Genomic DNA, 11039 nt, shown 5'->3' with positions numbered 1-11039 from the left:
TGAACTAACCTCATCTTAGAGCCATGAACGCAACTGAGACTATATTACTATTCTGCCTTGCTGCAAATCCTGACAGGCAGTACAAATTATGGCTCTCACTAGTTCTGGTTTCGTTCTCTGAAGTGGCTGGTTCAGCTATTCTTTGCCTTCTTTTCTCGGCAAGGTTGGCTAGGAAATACTTCTAGCCATTAACTAGCACTCTTCTAATTGCCAGTGATTGTCATAGGGAAATTTAAGGACTGTTGTGTGTTAGATTCATGGTTTGTCAGTCAAAATAGGTCCCTGAATCTCCAAAGTTTTGCCCTTGCAATCTTAGCAACAGCTAGTTTTACAGTTGGTTTTGTATCTGACTTGCTTGGCTTGTGACGCTGTAGCCCTTAAGGCTGTAATCAAGAAACTATAATCCACCCTGTGGAAAGGTCCAAATAAAGAAAAGAGGAAAAAAAACCCCCAAACTGGTCATCTGTAAATACGCAGCTGCTAAACCTCTCTGATGTACACGGATGTCTGCCACAGCTTTTGGTGAGTCCGTGATTTGGGAGCTGCAAAACAGGGATGCAGCCACATTCCCGTTTTCTCTCTGAAATTGCTGTAGGCTGGTGCCAAATGAAGCCTCTGCCTATCCCCTTGCAGAATGACGTGTGCGTGCTAAAGAAAGCATATTTAATGGTTCTGTAGTTGGAAATCCCCCTTAAATATCCTCCAGGTTATATCTAACATTCAAGAGAGACCTGAATGTGTGTTGAATACTGATTATCCCTCATGTCTTATAAGGTCCAGGATATACCATTTGGCTTTAAGAAATGAGCCATTTCTTGAAGAAAAGAATTCTTGGTATCTGCCTGATCATGTGTGACCAAGCATATGTTTTAGTTTATTTTAGATTTATTTTTTTTTTCATTTACTGCAGATTGTGTCAGTGGTAATTATGGTAGTCCAGTAGATGTAGTAAAAAGAAAAAAAAAATAGATAAATAGTAATAAAATAGTAAAAAGATACCCTTTGTATTGCACTAAATTGCCTTAGGGAATTTCAGGACCAATGTTTCTTATTAAGCCAGGACAAAGCAAAGAGTTTAAGATATAGTGATAGGATGCTAACTCACATTTTAAAAAGAGTGAGAATAGAAAATTGCCCCAGAATAAGCATAGGTAATGAGATGTCATCTTTTGCACAGATCTGAATCAAGGGGGGGGATGGAGTGCTGGAAGGCTAGGGGAATATCTGGATATTTTTGGTTCATTTCTGGAGGACAAGGGAGCCTCACGAGGATACTTAATATTATCTGTGTTATGAATGCTACCAAATATCACCAGCTGTTACACATGAAAAAAATCTTATTTACAGGAATCTAAGCATCAAATGGGCATGGAGAGTGCATCTGAGAAGTAGCCACCGTTAACCCTTTTGAAGCACAGCAGTAGGACCATGGAAGGAAAGCTACACTGCTTTTTCCCTGTGTTGATGCTTCTCTTTGGATGAAATGGAGAATTTTAACATCTGAGGTAGAAAATTTTGTATTTTCCTGCCAATGCAATGACTCCTGATAATTTTAATGTGTAAAGTTGAAATAGATACTTTGTCTGTGAAATGTTTGCAGTCACTGTCTTGTGATGCTACTTACTGTTCTGGGTACATTGTTGATAAATAGCATTGGCTGGACAGTAACTGCTTTCCTTACAAAAACTTGAATTTAGTTTTCATTTAGATTTGGAGTAAAAGGAAATGACCTTTTTTTTTTTTCCTTCCTTAATTGGGAAAGAATGCAATAACTATGTCCCAGAACAACAAGCTGAGTCATGAACAAAGTACTCACCTGAATGGAGAACCGGGTGAAAGGACAGGGTCATGGTACGGCTCAGGAATGGTTCTTGCCTGTGTCTCTTTCAGACCACCCCAAACCTAAATTATCTTCCTGAGAATACCTGCATCAGAACTGTCACTGTTTCCATAGAACCAAGTTTTGACCAAGCCTTCAATTTTTCAGTGGGAAAATATTTTCTTGAAACAGTTTTGACCACTTTGGATGAAAGCAGGCATTATTTCTACAGATATAAAAACTTAAGGGCAAAACAAATCTTAGGAGCTAAGCATCTGCTTGGAAAATCCACAGATAATAAAATAGTGATGAGTCTATTAATTAGTAGGGTTGTAGGGCTCTAGTGCCTGGAATTCATCCGAAAGCTGTCTCTAGCATTTGTATAGTTACAGATTGGAAAACCTGTGTGCGAATACAATCTCTTTCTACATGCAGAAGGACTACCAAGGGATAGCATGTGTAGCTGAAAATCTAGTATTGATTTTGAAATAATGGAAGTGTTTTAATAAGAAAGGCTTTTAAAATGCATTTTGCATCTTTGCTGTATGGTTCTGATCATATTGAATCTGGTGATATAAGCTGTAACTCTCCATGTACTGGAGAGTTTTGGTTGTGCGTCTGCAGTTCAGGTCCTCTTCACTGTTATCTGTGAAGTGCAGGGTTAGCTTGCAGTTGAATTGAAGCTTATTGCTGTTTAAAACCAACCCAGCTTGGAAAAAGCCTAATTGCAATCATGAAAAAAATAAGAAAAAGAAAATGTGGTAATTGGTTTCTTAGGAAAAAGCATGTATAGTGAAACTTTTTACGTGGGGTATTTTGCCAGGAAGTGTGTGAGTGTAAAATATACACCTAAATTCTCCCTTGTCTCATCTGTGCATTGGGGAGTTTTTATGGGGGTGGGGAGAAATGTCTGCTTATTTTCCCTCAGACCTAGTTTCAGACCAGGGAATGGCTGAGACACAGTAAGAATACAGCCCTTCGGGGTTTTTTGTTTTTTTTTTTTCCCTTCTCTTTTCACACAATGGGGTAGTCGCCCTACATTGTTGATGGCTTATGTGCTTATCAGGGGCAGGATTGGGCAGATAAGATATGTCAAAGCTTGCTGTAAATACTTCAGGGTGCTTACGTTTAAAATGCGGGTATGTTTTGAGGTGCTGAAAACGTTATTGCAGAAATCTTGTCGGGAACGTTGGGTTTCACGCTAAAATAGGTCAGTTTCTCTTTTTGTTTAGTTTTTGAAGGAAAAAAGTGAATTATACAGGAATAAAAAATTAATACTAGGGTAGAACTGGAGAACTGTAGATGCTTTACAGTGTTGTGGGACTTGTATGCCTCAAACAACAGGACGGGTGGAAGTCCCCCCCTCCCTTGCAGCACACGGGGGAGATCAGGTGAGGAGGATTCCTGCTCGGAGCACCTGCCGCTGCTCAGCCCCCGCGGGCTCATTCGGGGGGCCCGCCGTTGCACAGGGCGAGGCGGGAGGGTGGGGGGGCTGGATGCAGCCGGAGGGAGGCTGCGGCGGGGCTCCGGGGCGAGCCGGGGAGCCCCCCGGCGCGGGGAGCGATGCCCGCCGGGCGGCGCTGCGAGGCCGGCCGGGCGGGCGGGCGCTACCGGGGGCCGGCGGGCGGCGGCGCCTCCGCCCCTCGCAGGCGGGGAGGGGCCGGGGTGCGCCCCGCTCCGCTCCGCCGCGGCTTCGGCTGGGCAGCGTCCGCTGCCGGCTCGGGGCGGGAGGCGTCGAGCTGCCGCGGGACGGCGGGCAGCGCCCTTCGGCGGCAGAGGTACGGCTCCCCCCGGGATCCCCTCTGCCCTTTGTTGTGCGGGACCGGGGGGCGGCGGCGGGGCGCGGAGCGCTGCGCCCCGGAGGGACGGGATGGGATAGGACTCGCCGCGCACCCCGCGGCGATGGGGTCAGTGCTGCAGGGGGTTGGCGTATTGGGGGGTTCGGCGCCGGGTCCTTTGCGAGGAGGGGGTGGCGGTGCCGGGGTCTGGGTGCCGAGCACGGAAACCCTGGGCGTCCGTTCCCGGGACAAAACTGCGTCTTTGGGACGATTTACAGGCGTTGTGGCGTTCGTTAGCATCTGGTGGATGGTTGTGGGCTTTAGGCGGCTTAATTTAGGCATGAATGCTGGCGTGCACACACGCAGAGATGGTCCGGATCTTACCCTGTAGAATAAGAATGTGTGTGTGTGTGTGCTTTTTCTGGAGAGAGACTGTGGCATCTGTTTCTTCTTGTCTAAAATAATTACCCTGTGTGCGCGGCTTTGCTTAATTCAAAAGAGCGGGCTTGGGTATGAGGAGAGAGGAGGACCGTGGGAAGAGTGTCGGTAAGTTGGAGCGGGATGATGAATTCTGCCATTGGGTAACTTTTGGAGAAGAGACTTAGGGACGGTCCAGGGCAGGGTCGTCGTCCCAAAGAGCTTGCCTGAGGGCACGGCTTCATGAAGCCTCCTTACTAAGACCGTCTGTCTGCGCCTACTGAGGCCGAGGCTGTCGGGATACGGTGTAGGACATCTGCTGCTGCTGTGTTTTGGGAAGGGCATCCCTTTGTTCCTCGGAGTGGCCAGATTCCCCTGTGCAAAACAATGGCCATCCTAGCAGGGCCTGCAGCGAGTGGGGCTGGCAGTACGGCCACCAAGTGCATAGGCGCAGTGCTCACTTGTCTTGCCCGCAGTCCCTATATGCACATCTGTCTGTGTGCATGCATGCCATTTGCTTTTTCGAGTAATTTTAAACCTTTGCAATTTCAGACGATGTGATTAAGTCAATTGCTTTGTATTTAATTAGGACCACTATCCTAAAGGACAAACAGTAACGAAATAAAAGCTAACTACTCTTAAAATGTACATTGGAGAAACTATTTAAAATACGTCCAGATTAGAAATTACCACTGGAAAATGTAAAGGTCAGGTAAAATGGCTGACTCTGCAATTTTTGTGTTGAATCGTGAGTTTCCCATATCCGGCTGTTCTATTGTTAATTGTGAATTAAGGCTGGCAACAAGCTGCCCATCCTTCCCTGGATGAATCATCACTTTGTCAAGCCCTGTGTCAAAAACAAGGCTTTCCCCAAAAGTGCACAGTGTTAGGGAACAGAAATAGCTCCGACCCATCTGTTAAAGTCGAGTTCAGTGCTTGGCTGCTTTTAAACATATTAAAGGTAACGATGTTCTTCTCTTCATGTGTTTTTATTTCCAGTTGTCCCGGGCCTGAGTTTAAGAATGTCTTTAATTTAGTTCTTAATGCAACGTGCTGCCTCTGGCTTGATTCTGTGTGAAGGTGTAATAGTTGCAGCATTCCTATTATTCGCAGAGTAACATACAGTGATCACCGCTCATGTCGGTGTTCACCATCATGTAGCAATTACTGGCATGTTAGGTTACCCCAAGTCCCCCCCTGTCCGTAAGCAAAGAAGATGTTTCTGAAAACACCTCTGTGGTGTTAGGTGGTGTATTTGATGAACATCTTAAAAGCTTCTGGCTCCATATGGGCACCACAAAGACTGAGTGCTCCACAAGGCAAAGGTGATAGAACTCATGAAAGCATCTCAGATCACAGAAACTTGCCTTTTTTTCTTTCCTTTTTTTTTTTTGTAAGAGACCTTGTTAAATCACATCTGTGGGGAGGAACTCCGTGAGGAAAGGATGCCAGGGGATGGTAGTTTAATTTAGCTATGTGCATTAGCCCTTTCAAACGTTGTGCAAGACTTGATGTAATTCCCTTTAGAAGGGCAAATGTACATTGCAAGCCTACTAGTGCTTCTGGGGGAAGGGAAAATAAAAGTCTGGCAAAAGAGAGGAGGAAGTGGGAGAGAGAAATTGGAAACATAAGCAAAGCCATTAATTTTTCCCACTGTGCGCTCTTAAGAAACTGCTGGCAGTATACTGGAGATACTCTGCCTCATGGAAGTGTCATGGACTTGCTTCACATGATTCTCTGAGATCATCCGTTTTCTCTGAGCTCTGTGGGAACAGAAATTCCTCGTGTTGGAGTCTGATCTCATCTTCCTTCGGCAGCAGTAACAGCAGCGGCTTGGGAATCGGAGAGGAAGGTGAAGAAAGCGCAAGTGGGACAGTTTGGAGAACAGCTCAGTGCTTGTGCAGGTCAATCTGGACGCTGCGTTTCCCCTCTTGCTTGCTCTGTGTGGTCAGAGCTGGGACAAATGCTAACGTACCGGCCAGAGTTAAGCGCTCTGTCAGTGTGCTAAGCTTATTTAGTGCAGCTCACGTGTCAGACCATCCTATAAATCTTACCTTATATTTCATTTATCCTTTTTATTGTGCTAACGAAGAACAAACCAAAATGGAAAATGGTGACTTGAGTGATTGTAGGCGTCAAGCTTTGGGAATTTCCTGAGTTTGATGAAAGGCAAAAATAAAGGCTTCCCCCCCACCCCCCAATAGCTGTGTACTTAGTCTTTTAAATTCTCAGAGCCGACTTACTTTGAAATAAAAAGTATCTAAGTAGCTTCTCCTGTTTGGGGGACTACTGGCAAAAAAATTCGGAAGGCTGCAGTAGTGATGACCAGCCCTTGAGTCTGTAACCTGATCCACAGCTTTTTCTCTTCAACTGGGAAAGGAAGTAACAGCTCCTATTACATCCTTATGTAACCTCTCCATTCATATCCTCCAAAAAGAAGGAAACCAGAGCTTGATTTCTGATGTATAAACTAACATCAAGGCATGCTTTGTCATGAAGAGGCAGTAAAGAATAACATTAATTTTATTTTCTTTTGTAGTTCCTAGAATGAAAAAAAAAAAAAAAGTAAAAGTAAAGATTTTTCTTTTGCGCTGAATTGATAGTGGAAAGGGTTGCAACTCTTTGTCATATGCTGTAAAGTAGCTGTTAAACAGAATACTGGAACTACAACAAGGGTCTTTTTGTGAGTCTTTCCTGATGGGTTTGAGCATTACTCTCAAAACATTCACCTTTTACAGTTGTGCCCTGCTTTGCTTGTAGATTGTTGAAAGTGTTGCGCTTTCGGTTTTTATGACTCCAGATTTTGGTGTGTGAACCAAGTGCGGAGACCAGGATCTCCTGGTTTTGCTGTTGGACTCCACCTTGGGGAAGAGAAAGATGAGTTTCTCAAAACCTTTCCATGTACTTTCACATATATAAAAACATATGAAAGAAGTGTAGTAGGTGTTTCTCCCTTTGAATAGGCGAAGTACCTCTGCTTAATGAGCAAATAAAGGAAGTCTTTCTGTAACTGTCTCTGGGGTTCCCATCTTCCATACCTCTGTAGGGACACTAACTCTTTGCCACACTTCATCATCATTTTTGTCTTTCGTCTCTTGCCAAGCTTTTTTTCCTCTAACCAAGTGGCCTCTACTTCTTTACCTAACTCTGGTGCCTGTACCCCATCCTTCCAAAGCCACTGGCATATCATGCTTATTGCAATCTTATCCTCTATCTGGAAGGTGGGTAACTGTGAAATCTGTGACTTGATCCTCAGGGACCCTCCTGGCCTGTGACAGGCTGCTCTTTCAGTAGAGCTGGAGTGTGCTTTTGGGGTATGCATGGCCATTTTCAGTGACTCCTGCCATTTTTGATCCTTTGCTCTGTGTTTGAAGAAACTTGTAAACCCAAGCAGTTTATTTCACCTTTTGCTTACCTTTATTTAAGTAACTGTAGAGTCTTTGGAGTTTCCTGCAGGCTCAAGGTTTTAAACTAATGGATCATCCAGCTGCAGAGCTAGAACCATCCAAATTGTCTTTTTGCATGTGAAGAGCTACTGGCATAGCTTTTGGTGAAAGCCATGCAGACACGTAATAGTTTATCTCTCCCAAACTCCTTGTAACTGGGAAATTTCCCATATGGTATCAGCAAGTCAACTTGTGTCCGTTTCTTGATATGTTTTAATTCCGCTAGCAAAGTCACTGTGATGATGAAAATGTTTCAATGAGAGAGACTGAAGTTTCAAACTAGGGTTTCAGAGATGAAGTAAACTTATGAAGTCCCCTTCTCAGATGCAAACTGGTTGGGGAATCATTCTGTGCAGACAGTATAGCAGCAGTAATGGACCCCAGAGGCAAGGGCAGCATCCTTTCTCTCCGGTGGAAAACATAGAATCATAGAATCATTTTGGTTGGAAAAGACCTTTAAGGTCATCAAGACCAACCATTAACCTAGCACTACCAAGTCCAACCACTAAAACCACATACGCACACGTATGTACATGCACGCCAACGCTCGAGCCTTTGGGTGAAAGCAATGAAGAGGTGGTCTATAGCCTAAGCAGCCAGCCTTAACATTTCAGCAAACCAGCTGAAGGCCCAAGATAAGGAATCCAAATATCCAGAGTCCCAAGGAGAGAGGATGAGAAACATTTACTGTCACAAAGATTTTCTCCTTTGCAGGGGTGGGAAGTGGGTGCATCTTGGGCTTTAGGTAATTGCTTTGTCCTTGACTTTGTGCAGTGCTGCCTCTGAATTGCTGTGGTGTGGGTGTACTAATTATGTTCATAAACTTTGCCTTGTTCTTCCTCTCTTGTAGATGCAGCAGTCCTTATGAGGGTCTTATATTGGCAGAAATCCTTACAGTGTTGGGCAACAGGACCATGAAAAGCAAAGATGGCAGGAAGAAATAAAAAATGTATAGGAAGGAGAAAAAGAGGAGATAATTATGAGGAATAGATGCTGAGTAACAGAAGGGTTGGTGGGTACTGTTCTATCAGAATTGCTTACTGTAGATTTCTTTATTTTCTAAATACAGGCAACAAGGAAAGACTGATTTTTCCCTACTGTCAGCAGAAAGCAGTTTTTAAAAGTTTGTGACCACAGCCTGGTCAGCATTGGTACGAGTTTCCTGGGCTCACAAATATGGTCTGTATGTGAGCTCTCTTGCTTTTTCCTCTCTGCTCCTTTTTCTGTAACTTTCCATAATTTTCATAGTTTGTGTGCTCTAAAGTGCTGCTGTGGGGGTACTTTGAGTTAGAAATAAGAATAAGTTAAACTGCAGGACTTGCTACAAGGGAAATAAAAACAGGTACAGAGCAGTCACATCCTGAAATGTTTCTGGTTTTTTATATGCATTTTCTTTATGAAGTCTGATCTTCCTCGTGTCTGCAGGAACACACTGGTGTTTGAATATCTTTGTTAAAGGCTTGACTTTAAGGTAACCAGTTTTTGTGTACAATAGAGTATATGTAATGTCCTGAGACTGTGCTTTAACTTTTCCACTGACCTTTGAAAAACCTGCACCTCAGACATGAAACAAGGAAACTACTGGATGTTGAATTCTGTATCTTGGGGAAGCACAAGCAAAGGAAGTTGCACCTACTCTCTGTATTTTAGTGCATTTGTGTTAAAACAATTTGTAGGACAGTTAATGGTGTCTTTTTAGATCAAAGAGGTATCCTTAAAGTCCTTATTGCGTAAGGACTCTTTGGATGGCACTGTAATGAGAACTGAGTTCTGCTTTTAGGAGAGCTGTTGAAGGGAGTGAAGTTGGTATTAATCCTCTCCATTGTTCCTCTGCGGGAAGCAAATAAGCAGCTTAATAGAGAGACTTGATGCTGGCTGAGAGATGAAGAGGTGCCATTTTTTCTGGGACTCCAGGGACCAGTTAACTGTTCACCAAGTACCTTTGCTAGAGCTTCTTGTTCCAGCATGGAGAAAAAAAGCTTTTTCTAGTGGGGCTCATGCTCAGATGTGAAAGAAGGAATACCTGGGATGTCTAACTTGCAGCAGGAATACCAGCTGCTCTCCCTTCTCATCAAGAGGTGCTTGGAGAAGGGTCAGAAGGAAGAAGGTTGAGAGGCAGATCATTTTTGGGAGTAGTTAAACCTACAAGCTAAACAAGTTAAACCTTACAGCTAATCCACTAACCAGTTGCTTACTGAGAGTCTGGAGACCATTCCTGCTTTTCACCTGTGAGAGTAGGTCTGTGACTGACAGAGAAGTCGAGCTTAGTCACACAGGGTAAGCTAGGGAAGTGCTGATTCCAGGTGAAACGTTGGAGAAGGAAAGACTGCTCTTTGCTTCAAGAGGGTGAAAATGAATCCCCCTCTCTTGGAAGGGATATTCTTGGCTGTGGTGAGGAAATACCACTGCCACAACGTACCAGGAACCCTCTGTACAGCCTTGGTTAACCCTGCTCAGTAAAGATGGGCTCAAATAGGAGTGGGAGCAGAAAAGGGCTACTGGAATGGTCAGGGGGATGGAGAAGCTGCTAAGAGGCAAATGAGCAATCCTGGCTATGCTTTATTCAGAATGAGGACCATGAGAAGATCCTCTCTAAATATTTTCCTGGGAGGAAGAAAACACATTTAAATTTAAAACAAAAACAAACAAAAAACCCCCTATGGCATTAGCCCAAGCAAGAAGTGGATATTAGCTGACCATGAATAAATTTAGGCTAGAAATTAGGCCTGCTGTAGGAACTATCTCTGAGGAAACATTAGAAGGTTGAAAAATCGTGCTCTGGAGTAGAGCAGTATAGTAGTCATGACGGTATGATACAGTGGTTTTGGCACCGGCCTCAAACACGCAAATAGCTACTATTGCCATTGTTCAGTTCGCAGACTGTCAGGCTGCAGGAGTTAAAAGGGCTCTGGAGATTACCTTCAGTGATCAAAGAGGGAAGGCTGCGTTAAAACAAAGTTCACTCTAGGAGAAACCCTGGAAAATCTCTTGGCAAGCAAGGGCAGAGCTGGAGCTCCTCATACCTTCTAACAGATTTCTGCCACAGGGGACGCTTGCATGTGTCCCACGTGAATAGATCTTTTTGCTTCCTAAAACTTCCAGATGATAGTTCTCTCTGAACAAAGCAAGGGAAAACACAGTACCTGTGGGCGTAAGTTGAGTTTCTCTGCTGTGAGACCAGCCATTTTCCTTCTGTGGGAGGGAGGTGCTTTCTATTGATGTTTTTGGAAGGTGACCCTCTCTAAATCTGTGAAGTGTTACATTTTGTTTGGAAATTCCTTGGTTTATCATGCTAGATGTTAATAAAAACACTATGTGCTGTCTTCTAACTTCACGGCTGTCTGGACATGAGCAATTACCGTGTGTTGAAATGCAGCCTCTTGAACTGCCCCCATTGTCCCAGATATCTCTTGATAAGAGATACACAGGAATAGCTGGAGATACTTTGATTTAAGAATTGATGACTTTTATCCTGTGATTTCAGATGTCTTACTGGAAATGACTGTTGAAAATGAAAATGACTAAACTCTGGATATTGTTTAACACTTGAGAAAAGCAAACATGTCTAACAGTACATGT

At 44.0% G+C, this 11039-nt stretch overlaps 1 protein-coding gene across 3 annotated transcripts in view; it reads left to right on the top strand.

Annotated features, from left to right (window-relative positions):
* Positions 1–3454: 3454 nt before the first annotated feature.
* The window catches only part of MYO1B (myosin IB), a 114168-nt gene continuing 106583 nt past the window's right edge, over positions 3455–11039 (top strand). For all 3 annotated transcript variants that reach the window (XM_054829868.1, XM_054829867.1, XM_054829865.1), the window contains exon 1: positions 3455–3597. The gene's annotated coding sequence lies outside the window, so the exon portion shown is untranslated. The remainder of the gene's footprint in view (positions 3598–11039) is intronic.

Source organism: Grus americana, chromosome 6 (genome assembly GCF_028858705.1).
Source record: "Grus americana isolate bGruAme1 chromosome 6, bGruAme1.mat, whole genome shotgun sequence".
In the NCBI taxonomy this organism is placed as follows: Eukaryota; Metazoa; Chordata; class Aves; order Gruiformes; family Gruidae; genus Grus; species Grus americana.
This window is presented reverse-complemented; position numbering and strand designations above follow the sequence as displayed.